The sequence below is a fragment of the Manacus candei genome, unplaced genomic scaffold (genome assembly GCF_025592945.1).
Source record: "Manacus candei isolate 608988 ecotype Guabito, Panama unplaced genomic scaffold, ASM2559294v1 h1tg000069l, whole genome shotgun sequence".
Taxonomy (NCBI): Eukaryota; Metazoa; Chordata; class Aves; order Passeriformes; family Pipridae; genus Manacus; species Manacus candei.
Genome location: NW_026138117.1, coordinates 1,295,934 through 1,318,697, shown reverse-complemented (window position 1 = coordinate 1,318,697; position 22,764 = coordinate 1,295,934). Strand labels below are relative to the sequence as shown.

At 41.9% G+C, this 22,764-nt stretch overlaps 1 protein-coding gene across 2 annotated transcripts in view; it reads left to right on the top strand.

Annotated features, from left to right (window-relative positions):
* The first annotated feature begins 6,628 nt into the window (after positions 1-6,628).
* Positions 6,629-22,764, top strand: part of LOC127479708 (regucalcin) — an 83,735-nt gene continuing 67,599 nt past the window's right edge. The window contains exon 1 of one of the 2 annotated variants that reach the window (XM_051807000.1): positions 6,629-6,646. The gene's annotated coding sequence lies outside the window, so the exon portion shown is untranslated. Of the gene's footprint in view, positions 6,647-6,811; positions 6,827-22,764 lie in introns of those variants that run through there. The other variant, XM_051806999.1, reaches the window with a different exon arrangement.

Here is a 22,764-nt window from a genome sequence, read left to right as displayed (position 1 = left end):
TATTATTGTACAACTTTACCATTTAAAAAACCTCCTGTTACCCCAGTTGGATCCAGGTTCCCTAGCAGTCTTTTTTATGTAGTGTCTAAGTCATAGCAAAGCTGCTCTTGAGTATTTTCACCATTTTTACCAATCACATCCTCAATTACTAACATGCAGAAGCTTTGTATCTGTGCCCCAGTCTGTGCTAGAAGATCACCCACTTTTTTTTGGTCATATTCAATATACATACATTTTATGCATGATATTAAAAGTAATCCACATACCAGGCTGCACTTTTGTAACTGGGACAGAGTTTATTTTTTTTTTCAATTCCAAAAAGCAGCCTAAAACTTTTTGCTACAAAATATGTGTATCAGTCATTTTGACTAATAAGGGTAACAAATGAGTTACACTGACTTAAGCATGAGTTAGAATTCTGTGGCTGCATATTTTCTTAAAGGATGTTTTTTAAGTGTTTAGGTTTATTCATACAGAATTCAGCTTTCTGCACAAATTTAAATTAGCATTGATGATAACATCTTCTAGAAGGTGTTGATTTCACAGGCTTTTTTCCTAAAGATTTAATGCAAATCATTGTAAAATTAATCTTTTTAAGACCTAGTAGCAGCCCAATTCCCTCCTGAGTAGTTCCTAAATTCTAGGTCTTTTGCTATCAAGTTCCATGCTGACTTCTTTGCATCTTTGTGCCATTTGATTTTTTATTTAATGAGAAAGCCTTCTGAATCCATAAGGGTGGCATAGGTCTTTGGAGGTCTGCAGGAACAGCTCTTCCAAGGCATGTTTAAATCTGATCCAAAGCATGTAAATTCTAGTCCAACAGTTTTAAAAGCTATGAATAAGTGCTGATTATAAGTATTGTCTCTAGCATGCATAGATTTGAGTGGGATGGTGCAACTGGATGTAGCACTTCATTAAGCTGCATGCTGTAATACTGCATTTTGCTGCTGTATATGTTGGAAGGCAGCTACCTCTGGTGGTCCATCCCTTTCCCTGGTCATTGATTGCAGAGCTCGCAGTACAAGGTACAGTAATTTTCTGAGGATAACAATTTCTGAAACATAATTATTTGCTGTGCTGGCCTGGAAGTTTTTCTTAAAGCTATGGAGTCTGAGCTCTGTCTCTCACCACAGTCACTAAGTAGGGGAGAACTTTGCAAACATTGAACCTGGTAAAAGCATGATGTACAGGAAGATTAACTAAATGGTTGAGAGTCACGGTGTGTGTCCAATTCGATAGAAGAGTGCCTGTTATTGCTTTCATGTCTTCAGAATGCCTGGACACGGTAAGACTGTTGCTGGTAGTGTTTGTGGTCACGGAATCTTCCTGGTGCACATGTAGTCATCACTGCTTCTGAGTAAGAGAGAAGAAAAGGAGGGGGAAGTGAGAGAAGTTGTTAAAAAAGCTCTGAAGTTTTCTGAGTACATAAAGAAAAATGTTCAACTGCTCATTCCTTTTTTTTTTTTTAATGCATCCAGTGATAATCCCCAGCTATGTACAATTTCATGGCCAGGGAGAGTATCTGAGTACTTTTCCAGAATGTATATTAAAAAATGTGACCAGCATCTGTCAGATACAGGTCATCCCCTTTCTGGAGGATTGCTCAAGGCTTTAGAATTGCCAGTGCTGCAAGAGTCTAAGAGATCTTTGAAATACGTGGGGATTTCACTCTTATGCTTTTGCTAAAACAGTTGTTTTAAAGTTTGTCCTTAAAACATAAGGTAAAGTTGATAGATAGGAAATTACAATGAGGTTAAGAGGCTCTTGGACAGTGTTTAAATGTGTGTTTGTCTGATGTTCCCAAACTGCAAAGGCTAAAAGCAACGCGCTGTTAAAAATTCTGTCCAAATGATGAGGCTAAATTTAAGGCTAGGCATCTCTGGAGTAGTAAGATCTCAAAGGACTCTGTCTGGATGATAGTGGTGTGTGTGTCTCTGCTTTTCCAACTCCATTTTATCACAAGTATTGTGGTAATGAAATCCCAGTTCATAGTCATGTGGGAATCCACACTTTCACCTTTTCAGGAAAGAGGAAAGGTGGAGTGACCATGGAGCTGTGATTTCTGGGCACTGAAGGGAGCAGCAGCCCTACTCCTCCTTACTTAGGTGGATGCTGTCTGTTGTATGAGAGATTTCCCCCAAACTGCATGTACGGAATCATAAAGGCAACAAACTTTCCAGGTCTTTTAGGCAAGATACACGGTTTTTTCCTCACTAACACAAGCATAAGATGTATTCTCTGATTCTTTTTTTTTTAGGTACTTCCTTCCATGCATTTAAGGTACAGAGCTATAATACTAATCTGTTCTGAAAGTTACTGGCAGCCCTCTCCATTCTGTGCTACTGTCTTAGAAGGAGAAAGATAAATCAAAGATCTCCCTAAGCACAAAACTTTGAACTTGTCAGATCCTGGGAAGTGAAGCTGGCACATTTTGCTTTTAAGAGTGTAAATGGCTCATGATTGTGGAAGTACATTTTTTTTTGGTCTGAATGTGCCGATCTTTTTATGAAGGGAGACCTTCCCCCCCATTTCTGAAGTACTTCCACAAAAAAAACCAAAAAAACACTTCAGAGGCTTCTTTTTAAAGGGTCCTGGAGATTAAATGGAAGGGTTGTGCTATGACCTGAGGGCATCTTTTGATAGCTGCCCCAACAGGTGCTAAAGGACTGGATTCAGTGTTAAAGACAATCTTCTGAAGCTCTGAGTGCTCTTTTCTTCTATTTCTAATAGTGAGTAAAGTTTTCAGTCATTATTTGAGATTCTGTTTTGCATTTTTTTCTGCAGAAGAATGAAAGTTTCTCCGCAGTGATAATTAGTGCTCTCCTTTGCAGGTGCGTGTTTGTGCTTTATGGTAACACTTCAATAATTTTGCTCACTGCGAAAGGAAAATAAGGGAGGTAAGCTTTCCTGTCTCTTGCCAGTAGCTGCCAATGCTTGCTATGGTTTCAAGAACGTTGTATTAAAGTTTCCTCAGTGGTATCTGCTCTGCTGATGACATTTTATGCAGCAGCTACACATTTCAAAGATAGGTGGTATGCCAGGGTTTGGTCTCTGTGTATTTTATTAGAGTCAACTAGAATTGCTGGCCATGGACACTTCTACATGCAGGCTGGGAACGCCACAAAGACTTGAAGGTAAGGTGTGTGAATTAACCTCCTAGGCCTTTGCAGTGCTTATTTCCCCCTTCTACTCCTCTCTGATACTACGGTGTATTTGTTGTCCTTTGCTTTTCTGGCATCTGATCATTGATACCAGTAGTAGTGGAAAAAAATACTTTTGTTGTTATTGTTGAAATCCACTGAAATACTTCTAGATATTTCAGTTAGAGATGCTTCTTTTGTGGCTCAGATCCATGTTAAACTCTGCATGACCCTACTTCACAAATGTTAAACGCTTCTTCAATGTAACTTTCTTAATATCCTAACATACCACGGGCAGTTTTTGTACAGCTGAATAAGGACTTGATTCAGCTTGGGTATGGTGTACATGTATATATTATTTTACCCTGATCATACCTCTTCTAGTTTCCAGAGCATTCTACCCTTGGGAAGACTTCCTGTTTGTGCTATAATTTATCAACATGTTAACATCTGGCTTTGTAAATTCCTTATATTCCTTATATTCTCCAGGTGCATAAGAGCATCTGTAGTTCATCCTTTTGGGAGCAAATGTGGAAACTGTGTTGCATATGTCTTTAAAAAGAACAAAAGTGTACAATCTGCTTCCTATTTATTCATGTTGCTTGGTGATCCTATAGAAATGCACAGTAAAAGTAAAGCATTTATTGAAATTTGTAGCCCTACAGACTTCCTGCCATAGGCTTTCCTATGTCACTTATCTTTTGGCTATGAGCCCACCATGTAAAGCTGTGGATTTACTATAGAATTAGAAGTTTGGGTGTCATCATCTCCTGACATGTGACAGCCAGTGCAGGGAGGTGTGTGTGATCCCAGGCATGGGAAATGAAGATAGCTGCTCAACACCTTCCCTGGGTTGGGCTGTGTCTGCTCCTGATGAGGTCATTCATATATAAAGTAATCTGGCAGGAAGCGTTTCATAGGAATGTTTCCTTCACTGATGGGAATATACATTCTTTATTGTCCTTCAGAATCATGGAGACTTTAAACACCATATGTTTCATGGACACACAAAAAATAGAAATTGTTTTAAAATCTGAATGAAGGTATTGATACTTGAAAATGGTTTTTGCTTAGTTTAAGTCAATTGGACTTTATTCCTTTTATGAGTTGATAACAGATCTTTAGTGCATGAATGTGGTTTTATCACTCTGATTTCCTTTCATTTTGGACTTCAAATCTCTTGTCTAAAAATCAGTTTTGCCTGCCCTGCTGCCTGGTCCATCCAGTTTGATACAGAGGATTCCACAAGGGGCAGTGGTAGGAGGAGCATTCTTGGTATTTTACTTGATATTGTGGTTTTCTGATGCTGCTCAGAGTGCTTTCCTGGCAGGTAAATATTAATGAAGAGAAGGCAAATGAGGTGATTGCTGGGGTGTGAAGGAAGTCATACATGTCAACACTGCTGTTTGGTCGTGGTCTAATTGCATTTGTAGAAAGCTACATTTCATATTACACTAAGGAATATTAACCAGTTATTCAAAAGAAAAAAGACTATTTTTTTCTTTTTGCAGCAGGTAGTAGATGCATGGAAGTCCTTGCCAGCAGTGATTTACAGGCAGAAGCTGCCATGGATTCAGTGAAAGCTGACTTGGAGAAGTGATCTGTTGAGGGTTACTAAGCAGATGCATCACATCCTGTTTGGAAAATCTGATTAAGTAGTTGGAGGTTTGTAGAATACTTGGGGGAAGCATCTTACTGTGAATTCCCACTTGGACCAGGAGGAAGTCAATGCAGGGAGGCCGTGACTTGGTAGAGCAGGTAGGAGGCTAGGCTGAGCTAGATGGAACATATGGCCTGAAGCAATGCCTCCTTTCTTATGATCTGTTTCTCCTCATCTTATGGCTGCTGTCTGGAAACACTACAGAAATGCAGCTCAGGCATGCCAAACTATCCCTGCCATGCTTGCTGCTCATCTCTTCATTCTTTTTCCTTTGTACTCCTTACTATAATCTTGCTGTTTCTTCTCTGTGCCTGGCCTAGAGAGAAGGCCTGTACCCCACATTTGAGTCCCCAGGTTCCATTTTTTCTCTGCTGAGTTTCCATAGTCCTCCCATGCTGGAGTTAGTGTGTGCATGGAGAAATGGGACTGCAGCAGCTGAAGAGGGACCTGCAGCTAAATCTCTTTGAAGCAGTCTTTCTGGGAAGGAAGGCAAAAGGGGTTTCCACTGTGTTTGACACAAGTGATACTTGGTAATAATAGTATAGGAAATGAGTGTGGGTGTGGGGCGTAATAACAGACGTTTGCTGAATTTTTCCTTTATTCTGATGCTGCCTACTGTGCTTTCTATCAAATACTGTTTTAATGAGAAATACTGGACTGGGCAGAGATGGGAGTGCTGTGCCCTCGGAAGCTGCTGGAAGGCAGGAGGGATGTGGTGAGGTGCCCAGCCATCTCTGCCCTTGCTGCCAGCTGCCCAGCCCAAAGCTGGGTCTTGATAGCTGGTGGTTTCAGGGGTGCAGACCAGGCATTGCCCCTTGGCTTATCATCTCTGCTGGGCAGCTTGAAGCAAGAGGTAGTACCCAGGAGCAGCAGGAGCCAGCTCTGGCCTCTCACCCGGTCCTAGGTGCGGTTCGCTCTCCTCAGCCCTGATGCCCACTGGAAAGGCTGGGAGTGAGTGGGGTCTTCCCCTGAGGCACCTTCACAGAATCACAGAATCAATTAAGTTGAAAAAGACCTCTGAGATCATCGAGTCCAACCTATAACCAAACACCACCACATAACTAGACCATGGCACTACGTGCAATGTCCAGTCTGTCCTTAAACACCTCCAGGGACGGTTACTCCACCACCTCCCCGGGCAACCCATTCCAATATCTAATCCTCCTTTCTGTGGAGGAATTCTTCCTGATGTCCAACCTAAACTCCCCTGGTGCAGCTTAAGATTGTGTCCTCTCGTCCTGTCACTGGCTGCCCGGGAGAAGAGACCAACCCCCACCTGGCTAAAACCTCCTATCAGGTAGTTGTAGAGAGCGATAAGGTCACCCCTGAGCCTCCTCTTCTCCAGGATAAACAACCCCAGCTCCCTCAGCCGCTCCTCACAGGACTTGTGCTCCAGACCCTCCACCAGCCCTGTTGCTGTTCTTCCTTCCCCTGCGGCCGCTTCCCGCTCGCTCCCCGGGCAGGGGGCGGCTCTGCCGGCGCAGCTGGCAGGAAGGCCCGGCGCGGGCAGGGAGGGAAGGGGAAGAGGCGGGGCCTGGAGCCCAGCAGTGTCAATAATACAATAGGGCTCTTGTGCGGCCGACGCCGCTGGAGGAGGAGCGGGCCGGGCTGCGGGCGCGCCGAGCACCCGGCACGCAGGGCGGGAGGTGCCGCCGGCCACGGGCCCGGGCGGGCGGGCGGGGGCGATGCGTGGCGGCGCCGGACGGCACCAGCAGCAGCCGCCGCCACTGCCGCGGCGGGAGCGCCAGCCCTGACGGCCGCGGCCGCCCACGCCGGTGAGCACGGCAGGAGGAGGAGGAGGAGGAGGAGGAGGCGGCGGCGCGCCGGGCCGAGCCGGCGGCGGGAGGTGAGCGCGGCCCGGGCCGCCCGCATGGAGGCGGGGCGGGGGGCGGGCGTCGGGGCCGCCGCGCCGGGCCTGTGCGCGGGGGAGGCGCCGGGCCTGCGGCGGCGGCGTTTGGCGCCAAGGCCGGGCAGGAGGGAGGAGGAAGCGGCGGCGGCGAGCGCGGGGAGGCGGCGGGTGCTGCGGGTACGTGGAGCGCCGGCGGAGCACGGCGGAGGGCGGGAGGGCGGGCGGACAGCATCCCCCGGGCGGCGCGGCGGGCAGCCCGTCCGGCGTGGGCGCTGCGGCCCCGGCCGCGTCCGGAGGGAAAAGTTGCGGCGGCTCCGGAGCCGGGCGGGCGCTGCGCCCGCGGCGGGCGGCAGGAGCTGGGCGGCCACCGGCCAAGCGCCCTTTTGTTCGCCGCAGCCCGGAGAGGCGGCGACCCGGCGGTGCCCGAGCCGGCGGGGCCCTGCGGAGCGCGGCTGGGCGTGGCGGGCGGGCAGACAGACAGACAGACAGACAGACAGACAGACAGCCGGGCGCTTGTCCGCCGCCGAGCACCGCTCCGCCGGTGTGTCGAGGAACTTGCTAGAACTGAGTTTGACAATGAAGCGCTAGCGCAGCCCTACCGCCCGCCCGGCCCGGCCCGCCGCGCCGCCAAGGTAAGTTTTATCCTGGGCGGCAGGGGCGGATGGCGCCCCAGTGCCCCCGTGCCTGTAGGGAGAGGAACGGGAAGGTCCCGACTTCAGTTCTCCAAATCAAACCTTCCTCCCTTGCATCCTGTTTGCTTTAATGCTGCTCATCTTTCTGCAAAGGCATGGCTTCGTCCTACGGACGTACAGCGGCCAGGGATGTATCATAAGTAACACTTGTAAATAATAGTGTGAATGATTAATGGGAGAACTGGGTACAGGGCATCTTAAAATACATCTTAACAGGTAAATAAACACCGCTTTTTCCCTTTTTTTAACTATAGTTATTTTATGAAGAGCATTTGTAGTTATTTGAGGAGTTCAGCTATTGTTTGCAAATTGTTATAGTGAGTGACTATGTAGTTTAATTAAAATATCACTAAATTAGTGCTGTATTTTAAAGCCCTGTGTTTTTTTCATGTTCAGGAGGAATGGGATGCTGGAGACAACATCCAGTTGTGATTAGAAAAACTGTGATTAAGATACACTAGATACTTGAAAGCTGTTGTGCCACTCTCATAATGTAAAAGAGCCTTTGCCCTAAAACTGAAAAATTAGGAGAACTGTATTTTGTCGTGGTGGTTGCAAAATGTTTTATCAGCAGCCAACTTTTTATGTCAGGTCGGTGCTTGTTGTGCGCTGTTCTGTAGAGCATCTCGAAGACACCTGCTCATCTCTACACAGCGAGACTGTATCTTTGTGATGGTTAGAGAGCTAACCTGAGAGCTAAATGGGCTGAGAGAGGAAAGGATAATGAGGCTGAAGGCACCTTTGCATAACTTTCAAGCTTGCTACAGAGTTCCTTAAGGAGACATCAGAAGAGCCTTCACCTGCACTTTACCAAAGGGAGAAAATGCAATTTGAAGTTGCTTTACTTAAGAAAGTACCTTTTCAAATTAGAGTCAAGTTAGTACTTTGAGTATCCCAAGTTTGTGTTGTTTTTTTTTTTTTTAAGTGAACTTCTGACCTCTTTCCAGACTAGACGTGACATGCCCTGTTTTTATTGCAAAGAGGAGGAGAAGAAAGCTTTCTTTAAAAAACTTGGACTTTAGATGCAGTAAATGTAATCAAAATAATGAGAACTGTTTCTATTACCTGTCCTTCGTTTGATGTTTCCTCTTTCTAGGTTCCTGTTACAGAACAGGCCTCCCTCCCTCCGCCAGTAGGAAAAATTCCTCTGAGTTGGGTTAGACTGTAGGTCTTTCTTTTGTTTTATTTGCTTATGTACATGTAGCAGATACCCACAAAGGTTTGCTAGGGAACATATGCGGTGGCATTTATTGGTAAGGACACATGTTCATTTGGGATCTTGTTAAAACCATGAAAATCCACTGTGAATGTAAAAACCTGGGACAGAGGATTTCAGTGTAGTGATAGAATAAACCGAGCTTTTTCCTTCTGTGCCATTCTGTGGACTTCCTCTCAGCAGCAGAAAATCAGGAAGTTTATGTTTGGGTTTTATTGGAATACCTGAGATTATTGTGGGCTTTTTGTTTTGATTTTCAAAATACACATAGTTTTCACAGAACCGGGTGATTCACTTATGGAGAAGAATTTACAAAGGTTTCTTAGCTCCAATTGAGTATTTTTACCTGTACAGCTTTATTTAAATACATATACATGTGGGCAGGCACGCATGTGTGGTCACTGTAGTAGGTACCGTGTGCTGAGTGCTGTAGAGCATTTTGCCAAAGAGCTTGCTACAGCTGGCCTGGGGGATGTCTTGACGGGTGAACTGAACTCTGCTGGTGTGACAGCAAGCATCCAAGACCATGGAGAAAATGGCTGGATTTGTTAGACCTGTTGATGAGAAGTGAAGTTAAACCCTGTACAAGCTGCCTTGAGCTTGAAATTGATACCCTGTGATCTATTAGGTAGCTTATTTCAATCTTTGAAATTAATCTCTGGCCATCATGGCCCAGTGGGTGAGGAGTGCAGCATGGTGTCTGGGCATCTTTGGTTAGCTTGGCAAGACATGGGATGTATCTGGAGAATGTGTACCCATTTCTGGACTTTATCTTTTATGATTCGTGGATGAAAATGTCATGTAAACATCCATTTCTGTGGTTTGTCTTTCTCCTTTAGTCTTTAGAAGTCACCTTCAGAAGTTGATATGTGGTTTGGGGGGCTATTACCCAAATAAGTTTGGTAATGCAGATGCTCACTTTTCAGAAAATACCAGGCAATTCAATAGCAAAGAATGTTTTACTCAACTGAAATTTAAAAGTTAATATTTTGTTAAGTATGGGTATCGTTCTCTCAATGCATTTTATAACCAAAAACTTGCTGTTTTGTCTAGATTAGTGGTGGTGTTGCATTTTGCTTGGTGCCATCTTGCATTATGGACAGAAATGGACTGAGCCAAGACTCGCTATTTGCATGTGCTGCTTAATCTCTCCCCATTCCCGCAATTTTTATGGGAGCTACAGCTAAGTGGACGTGAGGGCTTTCAAATTCTATGGAGATGGGAGCCCTTCCTCTGAAATCATGTGGTGTTTCTCTTTTCTGAAGACTTGAAGTGCCCATAGCACTTAAGGCTTTGTGTAATTGGAGACATAAATGCAGTTTTTACATACTTTACTTAAAATGGAAACTAAGAAGTTAATAATAGCTCTTTTCGGGGATATTTATGTAGTGGAATCCAACAGATGCTATTTGCATCTTGAAGAGCTGATGTACAAAATGTTATGTCAGGGCCCTGGCGGGTTTTGTGCTGGCAGAGGCTAGGTCAATGGGAGTGGGAGATGCCAGAGATCTGTAGGGCTTGATGGCACCTCTGGAAAGTGAGATAACTGTATGAAATTTTGCATTTTAGCACACAACTGATTTTAATTAATCACTGCCATTAAAATGTGTGATAATTGATTTCTTTTATATTTATTCATGTTGAATGATCAATTACACCTGTCACTTTAAAATTACTTTTCTTAATAGTATCTTCTAGCTGCAACTGCACATTTGATGTTCAGAACCCCTAAAAAGCATGTCTATAGAGATAGTATTTTTCATTGATACTTTGACTTTTTTTGGCTACAAGAAGGTACCTGGCAAAGAAATTTTAGAAGTGTAGTGTGACAGTCTGGATGTTACCTTCTGTGTAAAGATGCTGATGTAATTACCAAGCACCTCCCTGTTTCCTTGGGCTGTTCACACTTTCATATTTATTTGCTTCCAAGTCACTCTTTTCTAGATGGCATCTGAACTTTTTCAGCACTTAATATTTTATTTCAGTGTGTAGGAGACCAAGAATGTGGGGGTTGGAGCAGTTTGGGATGTGTGATCTTGGACCTAATGAAGGCTCCTCCATTTGTAGAGCTGTAATGCGAGTTTTACTTGGACTTAAAGAAGTGGAAGAGACCCTGAGCTGTGAGCGTGACTGCGGAGGCTCCACTGGCACTTGCTAAGTTGCCCTCTTCAGAGGAGCAGGAGAAGGTGGAAGGATAAGCTCATGACTGCTGATGTTGTTTGTTATAACTTTCTTCGGGATTAAATGCTGGGATGCTTGCCTTAGCTTTAAAACTTTGTTTGAAAACTTTGGAGTGTTTTCCTTCTTTAAAGTACACCTGTTACAGCATTAGATTATGGAGCTGTGTTTCTTGCTTATTGGATTGAATGCTGAACGTAACATATTGTATTGTTAATGCCTCCTTTTGTTTTAATTAGAGCTGTAAGGAGATATTAAAAAACAAGTTTATACACATGCCTGATTGGTTGCTAAACTGAATATGCTTGTCACACAGTCTTGAGGGAATTGTGTAGTATTTTGCTAATCTACTGTCTAGGGCTTCCCCAATCCCTCTTTCTTCTCAACCTTGCTCTAAACCTTCTTCCCACCTCGTTCTAAAAAATTCTTGCTTCAGTGTTTTCTGAGAGTCTGTCTTATCTGCTTAAAGCTCCTGACTGTGTGGTAGCCTTTGCTGGTGAAAGGCTCAGGCCCTTGCTCATGTCCTACAGAGCAGTTTCACGCCTGCACAAGTGGTTTGATGCACAGCAAGTCCAACAGCTTCTGAGGGTTAGTGGTGTGCAGTGGGTGAGTAAAGGGTGGGAATGCTTGGGATCCTCCAGAGGGATGGGTGGTACTCCACACACCAAGCTCTGCAAAGTGAAACAACTGACCAGGAACATTTATGAGAAATAGTTCTGTGCGACTCTTAGGAATTTTTTTCTAAGCTGTGTTTTACATTTTCAGGCAGTTCTTGATCTGGAGTATGCTGTTGGGTTGATGACAAGACAGTGAGAGGAAAACTTCTGCATAGGAGAAGTTCTGCCTGTGTGCTAACTAGCTTTTAATTGTGCTATATAGTTTATCACATAATACTGGATGACTGAAATTCTTTAAATATGCAGATAAATTATGTATTGGCTACAAATGTTAGACAAAAGTGTTTTTTGCCAACAATATTTTGGCCTTTTTAGCCACCAGCGCTCTTGTAACAAACGTGGGTAGAGCCCTTCCCAAATCTTCGTTCGTGAAGCCATGAATGAATTTTGGTTGTTAAATCGCTGCAGTTTGGTCAGTAGGCTGATACGGTAACACGAGTGTTCACAAGCACTTGAAAACTATAACTAAGATATGACCTTTCATTCATTCTACTTAAAAAAATGTAGGTATTGGCTTAACAGACCAGACAGTTTTTAAATAATCCTTTCTCTAAACACCATGGTGGTATTGAGAAAATTATTACTTTTAATGTGCAAATATTTAAATCTTCCCCTATGTATCAAGTATAGCAGTATAAAATGGCAGTATTTTCTACCTGCTGATGTGTGTAAAACATGACGTCTTGAACTGCAGGATATGGAAATGTATAGGAGAAATCTGTATCCTTTCAAGGGAGGAAAAAAATGGCCCTATTGGGATTACTTGTGTTAATTCTCTTTATTGTTCTGCTTTTAACTGCTTGTATGTATTTAATATTCTTTCAGTGTCAATTTGTAGGCTTTGATATCAAAGTGGCTGTAGAGGACTCATCATTGGAAACAGTGCTGTGTCCCACCCAGGTTTTGGCTTCAATGAAAAAAAACCCCGAAACCAAAGACCTTGTGGAGCTCAAATCCTCGGAATGTGAGTGAGTTAGAGATGCACAGGAAAATGGTAGGCTCAGCAATTGTCTGCTGAGGAGGAGCCTAAGCAGAAGGAGAGGTAGCAGTAATACCTCTCTCACTTTTACTAGTACTTGCATGGGAAGAGGAGTAATAAAATGGTACTCCTCTTCCTGATTTCATACAAATAGACTTTTTCCCAGCCGGAAAGTAGTGACTGATATAGTGATTACTCAGCAGTGCAATGTAAATCTTGTTAGATGTTATTTGACAGGAGAGAGAAGAAATACTCATTTCAAGCACAGGAATAGCTACGTTTTTGGTTTTTTTTTGGTAGGAATCACTGACCATTTCTCTGAAAAGGGAAAGGTTGTTAGTGTTGCTGCTACGCTTTGATAGTGTTAACCTTATTTGGGGGAGTTCTAGCAACTCTTCAGCTTTGGCCTAATTAGAGAGCAGTTGTATTCTTTTACAAAAATCAAATTGCCTGTCCTTTAGGCAACTGAAAGGCAAATACTTAGACCTGATAATGAAGTTGCAGTCTTTCTTATGTTAACAACATAATCATTTCCAGCGTAGCATGAAATGAGCAATCTTAAGAAGTAAGTGAAGCATTTTGTCTGACAAATTTGAACTTGCAGCTTTGCAACAGAATGTGCTAAGAGTGAAGGGGGAACCAAAAAGTTGATCTTAACACAAGGTGCATGTTTATGGAAAAACAATATTGTAATGACTGTTGGCATATATGGGAAGTAAAATTCACTCCTGTTTAATGGTATTGATTCTTTTATGGAAATTATTTTTTCAAAATATTCTACCTGGGTTACAGATACTAATTTTCTTCACCCTGTTTGGTTGTGCTTTTTCACCTTTCTGGGCCAAAAAAGAAAGGAAAAAAAGATGAAAAAACCTGTGGGATGAAATAATTCCATATTTTTATATAAATAGAAATTATGCGAGATGATTTTGTGTATTCTTTGCAACTGATATCCATCACTTTAGGTGATTTCATTTTGGTTTTTGTTGTTTTTGTACTTTTTACAATCCAGTGACATTTTATGACAGTTGTGGAAATTGTAGAAGTTTTTCTTTATTCAGGTATTTTTCAGATGCCTAAGTTTGTTGAAGTTAGTAGTAGGCATATTTTTGATACAGATACTTATTCATACACCTTGGGTACAAAGAGTTTACTTACAGTGGCAATTAAATGAGATTTTGCCAGTGACTGGCAGGTTACACCTATGTATGTTTCTGCAGTTTTGATGGAGCTCTGACTTATTTTATTTGGTTGTATACACCTATACAGAGACAGAATAACTGTGGTACAACTATTGTAGAATGTCAAGACTTCTTTGTTTCAGTACTTAGTATTGCGTCTTTCCTCTGTTGCTTAAAACTGAATACATACGGTTCTTTGCTAGATCTGATCTGTGGTGTTTTCATTTTTCTTCCTTTATAAATGCCATAAAACTTCAGGAGGTGGGACATAAGTTATTAGAAAACTTACACTCCAATCAGCTCAGTATCAGTCAGAGCCCCGTGACTCCCATTATATGGATTAATCTGGCTTAAGTGCTGTCTTAGATGCTTTGTTTGGTGTCTTCTATGTACTTGTTTTAGATTTTCAGAAGCCTCTATATATAACAACAAACAGGGGTGTACATTAATTTAGGTTACTGAAGTCTAATAACTTTTGAAGATGACATTTTATTCTCTTTTTAAGATTACTGAAACAAATTTTTTTCTGTGTGTTCGCTTCTGTGTGCTTGACTTCCACATTTCAAACAGTCCATTTTTGAGGTATGAATGGCCTAAGAGTTGGGAAAAATCTCTGAGGTAAAATAAAGAAGAAAAAAAAAAAGCCTAAACTGCAGATGATAACTTGAATGTGATCTGTAGTTCCTACTTATCTCTCCCAACCATATCTTTGATGCCTTTGTAGTCTCCCGTTGACTGTCTCCTTTTTGCCTTAACTTTTCAATTTTTTCCCTGTTGTTGGAGAAAACAGCATTTCTAGCAGTTCCTTGCAGTCTTCTTAGGACCCTGTAAATCAGCTAGGTCAAATTAAATTTGTCTCCTTTACCAGGCTACAGACACTATAGACTTCTACATCATTTGCAGTTGGCCTGAATGTATTTTGGTGGACTTTTTGGGTTGGTTTTGTTTTTTAATAAGATTTGTGTAGGCTTGCTTAGTCTGATGAAGGGAGCCTTTTCCTTCATCAGTGTTTTTATGTGAGCCTTTATTTTTTCTGTCTGGTACATTTGTGGGGGGTTACATATGTGTAAATATAAAAGCATCATCCACTGAAAATCAAGTTGTATCTTTTAATATTCATAAAAATAAAGTATTCCTGTATTTTTCTGGTGAATGCTGATATTGGTCTGATGGCTATTTAGCTAGTGTTTAACAAAAAAACTTCTGCGTTATTACGCCTGTACATGTGCAAGTTGTGCTTGGTTAAGTAAGTTGAATCTGTGTCTTTGGCTTAAACACACATCATCAATTGTATTTACTTTTGTACAAATTAATAAGTATGTTCAAAAAGCAAACTTGCTTTCAAGTATCGAGGAAATGCTGGAAAAAGCAAGACAGTGACAAAGCATTGGTTTAGTGGATTTTGAAACATTTCAGTGCATCCTGATTACTTTTATCAAATCTTTTTTAGCCATTTGATACCCTATGATAATTTTTTTGACAAAATGCTTTTGTTTCTTTACTACTTGAAATAATTTTAGGGAGTATATATTAAACTCATTCTATCAAAGAAACCAGCTTTTATGACAATTTGAAGGTGTTGCACTGGTGTAACTATTATAATGATCTGAGTGGTCATATATGTTTAATTCTGAATAAATGATGTTAGTGCCAGCTCTTTGCACAAGGACTGTAGAAGTTGAGCCTGCTTCACTCCTGTTCGAGACTCCTTTGGCCATAATAAAGCATCTTTAGATCTATCTTTTAGAGGTTTTAATGCCACATTAGGGTGCTCTATGGCACCTCTGCCTGTTCGAGGTCTCTTATAGACTTGTAAAAATCTAATCAGTCAGAATTGTGGGTGTAACTGGCAAATCTCAAAGGAGAAAAAGCTCAACTCCTTTGTTTACTTTGCTTTCGAGCTTTCCAGATCTGAGAGGATTATAGAGGTTTTTGTGCTTCAGGTAAGCAGAAGTAATGTAAAACTCTCAGGGTGCAAACCTATTAAAGTAAGTTTTCTCTTCTATTTTTTTTATTAAATACCCGTGTGTTGTGAGAGGCAGCGTTACCTGCTGTCCTCCTTGGAACTGGTGGAAACCCATCCATAATGATGTGAGTGGCGGACTCTCTATTTTTATCCCTTGCTATACAATGTCAAAAGCTTTGCTTCCATGAAGGCATCAGCTTTATGTAGTAGAAGTCTTAATTTAATAAACTACAAGAAATCATAAAGGTCTGAGTATTTTAGACTATTCTATTAAAGGTCATGTTTTTCCTTTTGACAATAAGTTTTCCTGGCTGCAGGTGCTTTAAAAAGGAATAGTTATCTTGCAATACAACTTAATCTTGCAACACCCCACCCTTCCCTAATATATTTGCATCAGGAAATTTTGAGAAGAAATAAACTCAGTTTTGTCATTTACAAGTTCTGCTCACAAATTCTTCAGATAAATGCTCTACTAGTTTCTGACCTTGTTTTGGTGCTGACTTTAATTCCTATTGACTCCACCAAGACCAAAGTTTCCCTGCTTGTTTCTCAGAGCTTGTCATGTGTTTTGTCTGACTGAGTAGGAATGACTTTGGAAAAGGATTAGTTAGTTGACATAGGTTTTTCTTTCATAGCAGTAAAAAAACTGCAACCCTTTCCAACCATCTAAGATCATCTTCAAGGAAGAAGTCATTTTTGGTTGCTGCTATGGAGTTTGCAGGCACAAAGGATGAAGTCGATAAAGTCTTGTTTACTGTGTTTTCATGTCTGCTGCTTCATTGTCATTAAATTGTGCTCCAAACCTTGTGTTTTGTGGTCTAAGTGCAAAGCTTAGATGCTTTATTTATTTATAGAGTTTCCCCCTTCAGGGGAAGGTGACAGGTTGAGTCCTGGTGTGATATCTGACCAAGAAAGAACAGAGGAACTTTCCTTATGAAATATCACAAACGCCTGTGTCCCAAGTTTCATAAAGGATGTCAAAAGAATTTTAAATCACTGCAATGAGCAAGTGAAGTTAACATTGTTACTTTTTTCTTGCCCTTTTGCTTTTTTTTCTCTGGGAACTGTTTTGATGTGAGGCGAGCTGTTAATGAGGGTTATTTTTCTGTGGCCACTGAGACTCGCTTCAGGGCCAGGAGTATTCAGTATATCCACACTGTTTTACTCAAATTCTGCATAGCCAAAGCAGTTGAAGAAACTTGAAATTGCATACTTTGTGGGCTGTGTGAATCCCTGTATTGTACATTGGTGAGTGTCACAACTTAATATAGCCAGAAAAGGAGATAAGTTCTTTCCTTGACTACTGTCATCCAACTGCCAGATGAAATTGAGATAACCTTCCTTCTGTAATCCAGACATATATTATTCTTAATCTTTTTTTTTTAAGGTAACAGATGTCAATCAGTTATAGGTGACATTTTTGGTTTTGGGGTTTTTTTGTGTGTATGGGGTGGGGTTTTTTTGTTTTGTGGGTTTTTGTTTTTGTTTGTAGTTTTCTATTTTTCCTAGTTGCATTGACTGTGATGGGAACAGAAGCTCGGAAGGCGCATTTCTTTTGTAAAAGCTGGTAGTGGTTTGAGGCATGAGCTCCTCCTGGCACTACCCAGCAACTGGTGGTCATCCTGCAAGTAAGTGGTTGAAGCAAAATAGCACAACATAGATAGGAAAAGCTTGCACAGACCGGTCTTCTGGCGGAAGTGATGGGAATGACCATAGGCGCTTGTGTGCTCTACGTAGGCAGCAGCAGAGTCCTGCGATGGAAAGGGATTCAGAGGAAGGGAAAAAGCATTGAGGCTGAATCTCTGTGGATGGGAGAGGGCTGGAAAGATGAGGTGGAAAAAGAAGGATGGCCTTTGCAGGTGTGGCAACCACTGACACGTTACACGATGCTGAATTTGATGCCTGAAGAGTGCATGTGAGGAGAGGAGGAAGAAAGATCCAAGCATGTATCTGATTCCTGAAGGTATCCATTTACAGGGCTGCAAATCAGCAGTTGAATCTGTGAGAGGAGAGATTTCTGGCTTCATTCTGTCTTTGGTGTGTGAGCTGGCTGTCCTGAATGTGCTGGACACTTGGAATCTCACTGTAAAGACCTTTTCATTTGATGCATGGGGAGTTCAAAGCCTTATGAGGTTTGCTGTTTCTTGTTCCTGAGCCAGAGATCTAACTTGAAGGCATTGAAGTGCACAGTTTGGTATTACTTCAGTCTGAAGTTTAAATCTATCCCTTCATATTTTATATTGTCAGTATGTGGAGGATCCACACACTGCTTTTAGCATTTGTGACTCTCTTGTGTTTGTGGTGGGATCATGGGACTTCCTGTGGAGAGTATGAGAGTGGCATGGCTGTGCCATCAGAAACATAACATCTGTTATCATACCGTGCTTTAGAAATTCTCACACTTGGTGAGTAGTTTTGTTTTCTATTTTAAGATCTCCACTAAAGGTCTGTAGCTGCACAAATATAGTTGCATTAAATAATGGAATTCAGCTGTGGAAAAAGATGCTTCTAGGTCATCTAGATTATGGCTTCTGAAATGTTGAACATCCCTTCAGAAAAGCATGAAATAGTACTGCCATCAGTCAGCTGTAGGAAAGGCACACAAGCACATCTGTTTAGTACAAGTAGTACAGTTGGAATGAGGTGGGTTGGTAGTTAATATCCAACTGGACAACATGCGGCTAGTTTTCAAGCTCCTTGTAGTAGGTATCACCAAAATACATTTGTTGTTTCTGCCTGTACCTCATTCCAGGTTTGTGGATCAGAAAGCATCTTGCCAGTTCTGATATTTTTATGTCAATTTAGGCCTTGTCACATGCATTTGTGATCTCTTTCTGTTACGTTACTCTGCACTGAAATGCAACCTGCTGCAGGGAATACCCACTCTTCAGAGAGAGATGCACCCTGCACCAGACTAAAGTAACACATCTCCTTAACGTTTTGTCCTGAAAAAGAGGAGCAAGGTGCCTGAGCTGGTGTGTGCTAGCTATCCTTGCATGCAGCTGTACACCGTAGCATCTGTCAGGTTATAAATCCCTCAGTTTCTAATGCAGACAAGAGAGACATAGTGGTGGAATAACTACCTGGTGGAATAACTACCTGGGTTTGCTTTCCTCTCACCAGCACACAGCAATATGTGCGTATGCTGTGGAGAAGCTGAGGCACAGTACTTGCTGCTCCACAGCAGCACATCTGCATGGTGAGGTGCAGTCCTCAGTGCAGACAGGCTGAACAAACCACTTTGTGCAGTCCTCTTTATACTCAAGTCCCACTTATTGTTGCCTTGCCCTCCAGCTGGTTTGAGAAAAGCTGAGCTCCGTGGAGCATGTTGTCTTGGCACTGCAGCAACCAGGACTCTTGTCCAGTCTTTGTTTAAACGTCAAGAGCTGCAGCCTCCAATCCTTCCCTTGGGGACGTGGGTCAGCAGTTCTGACTCTCAGGCCGTTTCCTTAATGCTAAGCTTGAACTTTTTGGTTTTTCTTAAATTTGTCCCATTACATCTTACCTCTTACAGAACCATGCTTTTGTTTGACTAATGCTAATATCCTACTGGTATATGAAGAATGTTAACAACTTTGCACCTTAGGTTAGGTGTTTAAATTAAATCCTGCGCGTATGTTGGTATTGGTAGCCTTTCCTTGTAAGGGTAGTTATTTCAGCCCCTGACTCACGTTTTTGCAAGTATATGTTAATTATGTTGTGTAACAAGCAATTCCAAGCAATGAATAAGAAGTTTTGAGTATTTTGCAGGATGGCTGGCACTACACATGCGCTGAATAACTACTGCTGTGTTGGGTCACCATCTGAGCGCCTGGGGCCCGGGACTTCAGAATATTTCATAAAACGTCTTGATGGCAGTTGTTAGTTGTCTTATGAAACCTATCCTTCTAGACATCCTGCTGCATTGTTTGTCTGAAAGTGGGGTAAGCTGCTGTGGGAAATTGTTTTCCCAGCAAGTTTTAATTGGTTGCTGGGAATTACTAAATCACTGCTATTATTAAGAGTAGGCTTGTTGCTGTGTAAAGGTATAATGAAATATTTTTGTGAAGATGCTAGAGAGTTGCAGTATTTACTAGGTGCTTTCCATGTCTCAGACTTATCTGAAGATGAGATGGACTATCTTTAGATTTTTTACAATGACATTGTGAATTTATACTGAATTACTTTATTGGTGAAGCCAGTGTGGAAGAGAGGTAAAAATCATGAACCTGCAGAGTACTCACTGTAGTTAGACCTGTTAGAAACTGGTGAAGAAGAAGCAACAAATCCCAGTTTATTACAAGGGAAAATCCAACACTGTTTGCTATGAAGACTTAGCAAGTATTTTAGAAGACTTTTCTTAAAGCTTAGTGACTTTTTCTTTTCTACTTCTAGGCCCTGTAGGATAAGTATTGCCTGGAAATAGCTCTTCAGTTAAATATGATGGATACTGTTTTGGTATTTGGATACTTGTTCCTATTATGATTTTTTTCCAGAACTATAAAGGGAAGAATACCATTACCTTCCTGCTTCATACTAGACTTATAAGCTCAAAACCTACTGTCTTTCTTTCTTATGCTGTCTTGATAGTATTAACATTTTGATCTGCTGTTTGTAAGAGGTCTGTCTAGTGTTACTGGTAGTCCACAGGGAGCTGTCTGTATGTGTTAGACATCTGAAACAGTCTGTAAAAAAAAATGGAAATAATAAAATTATTTTCTAATACCTTTCCCACATAAACAGTGTTATGTCTGTGGGATTATTTATGGGGAAGGAGATGTGAAGCATCACAAGACCAGCTTTCTAATTCAGTTTTCAAAGTCATTTGTGAGGTAGGAATTGCACAGTAGATGATGCGAGTTACCAGACAAAGCATGTTATCAGAATCAAGCTAAGGATATATGGATTACGTGAAATGCTCTCAGGAATGTTTGCAGCTGCTGAGAAACCTGAGAGGATAATTGCTAATGGGTTTCAAACAAGACAGGTGAATTAATACTTGCTATTAATTGATGTAGGTGAAGGAATGAGGACTGTTCTTTCAATACCCGGATGAAGCTGGGTGGAGCTGCGTGTCTATTTGAGAAGATGCTTTGAACTTAGTTACTTTGACAGATTGCAGAAGGAGTCTGGAAGGAGGGGTTGGATAGGGTGGAGGGGCAGCTCTGTGGCAGGAAGTTTTGGCTGTATTCCTGCAGGCTGTGCACAGTGGGCCCAGCAGCAACCACTGCTCACAGCCAGGTCGTGAAGCAAGAGAGTCACCCTGTTGCAAAAGCAAATGCACTGGAGTTTATACGTAGGATTATTATCTGAGACTCATGTAAGAGTAAAGGATATTTTTCTGTAAAAAGAAAATAGTCTTTTCCGTGTAGGGAAGGATTTAGCTGGGAGACTTTGTCCAGATTTGGGCATCACCTCATACTGTTTTGTATGGAGGGTAGCAACTAGAAGAATCAGAAATGTAGAAAACGTCATCTAAGCAGAGGGTGAAAGAACCAGGTTTTATTTAGTTTGGAGAAACGACAAGGATGTACTGACAAAAGAGTTAACCTCAGGTTTGAACACTAAGCTTAACTGTGGAAAGAGGAAAAGGATGATTTCTTCAGAGTCCAGTGCAGAGAGAAACTTGGTAAAGGGCTTGAGCTGCACTGAGGGAGATGTGTACTTTGAGTACTGGGACAAGCTTTCTGGCAGTAAGGGTTGCACAGAGTGGTAGGGGCTCCCGTGGAGAGCCTCTATTATGCACAGTCTGAGCTCTTGGTCCTATCTAGCTGCCCTTTTCCAGGACCCTGGCACATCTTTTTTCTGTGACCATCTCTGTTTTTTTAAAATCACGGTGTAGTGTGTGGGACAGTTGAAGAGAAAAACGTGAAGTGCTGTTTTCAACCAGCACAATTCTTGTTTTGGTGGCCTGACTGTTGGTAAGTACTATGGTAAATTACAGAGAGAGTGATAGTATAACAGTAGTGATAACTGCAAAAATAGATCTGTGTTCCAAATGGCCTTCTGTTGTTAAAAGTTGTATTTTAAGAAATAAGTCTTGCTGATGCTTTTTTCCCTGGTGACGCTTAGTTTCCAGGCAGTATTTATGAAAAGCTGCTGTGCATTTCTATGTTTTATTTTCTGTGTCTACGCTCTTCATTAGTTCCTATAATTTTTTATTTGTTTGTTTTTCTGTTTGTTCTTGCCACAGTTTCTGTTGCTGACCCCTTACTTTTTCAAATGCACCTGGACAGTGCAAATGTGATGTCTGTTGGCACAGTGTGTGTGGAGGGGAGGGTGAGCATCTCCTGTGCATTCTTCACCCTGCTGTTCATGGGGAGGTTGGCACCATTCCAGGCTGTAGGGCACTCTTCCTTTTTTTTAATCTACTGGGGAAGAGGTGACTTAGTTTAATGTTTCTCAGTTGATATGTTAAGACTAGTTTTCAAAAAAGGAAGGGGGAAAGGGTATTTTGTGGGGGAAACTATACTTTTCATCCTATTTTGTGTATTTTTTTCATGCTTGTGAAATAACTAAAGTTGAGACTGAAGATTATGACTGTATACTGTAAGGATTAGAGAAGGAAAAAATTTTTATCTTAACCTTTCAGTATTTCAGAGCTCATCTTGGCATTTAACTGAGCAAATAAATGTGTTTTTAATGAAGAGTTCAAAAATGTATTAGTTTTGTGGTTCAGCTGGGAGGCAAAAGCTGTGGTTTTGTTCACACTTGAAAGTTGTAGGCTGTGTTGCATTTTAATGATGCCATTTGAGCTGCCACAACCAGGGCTTTGCTTGTGTTTCTATGGAAAATATACATTAAATGGGTTCAATCAGAACACTGAAGAATTATCCCATAATGAAACATCTCATAAGAAAAATCTGTTCAAAGTCATGTTTGGAAAACTTAGCCAGCCATTTATTAATTATTTACTTATTTTCTTCGCTGTCCCTCCCTCCCCCAGTGCATTTTGTGGGTGAGGCTCTTGCCATTTCTTAGCTGGAGGGTAGAGGCAGAGTACCAGCCAGAGTAATACCAGGCAGAGCAGCAGTTCGGCCTTTAAAGCGAGTCCCTCTGGTCACTCCCACTCCCTGTGTGTCTGTTGGGCACACTGTCTTTCTGCTGCGCATGAGCTGGGTCCCTCTGGATGGAGCCTGGAGGCTCCCATCGATTCTCCTGCCAAGTGCACTGTGTCTCCTGCTTGTGGACCCTGCTGATTGCTTCAGGCTCTGTGTGTGGTGGCGGTGGTGGCAGAGTGCTTATCT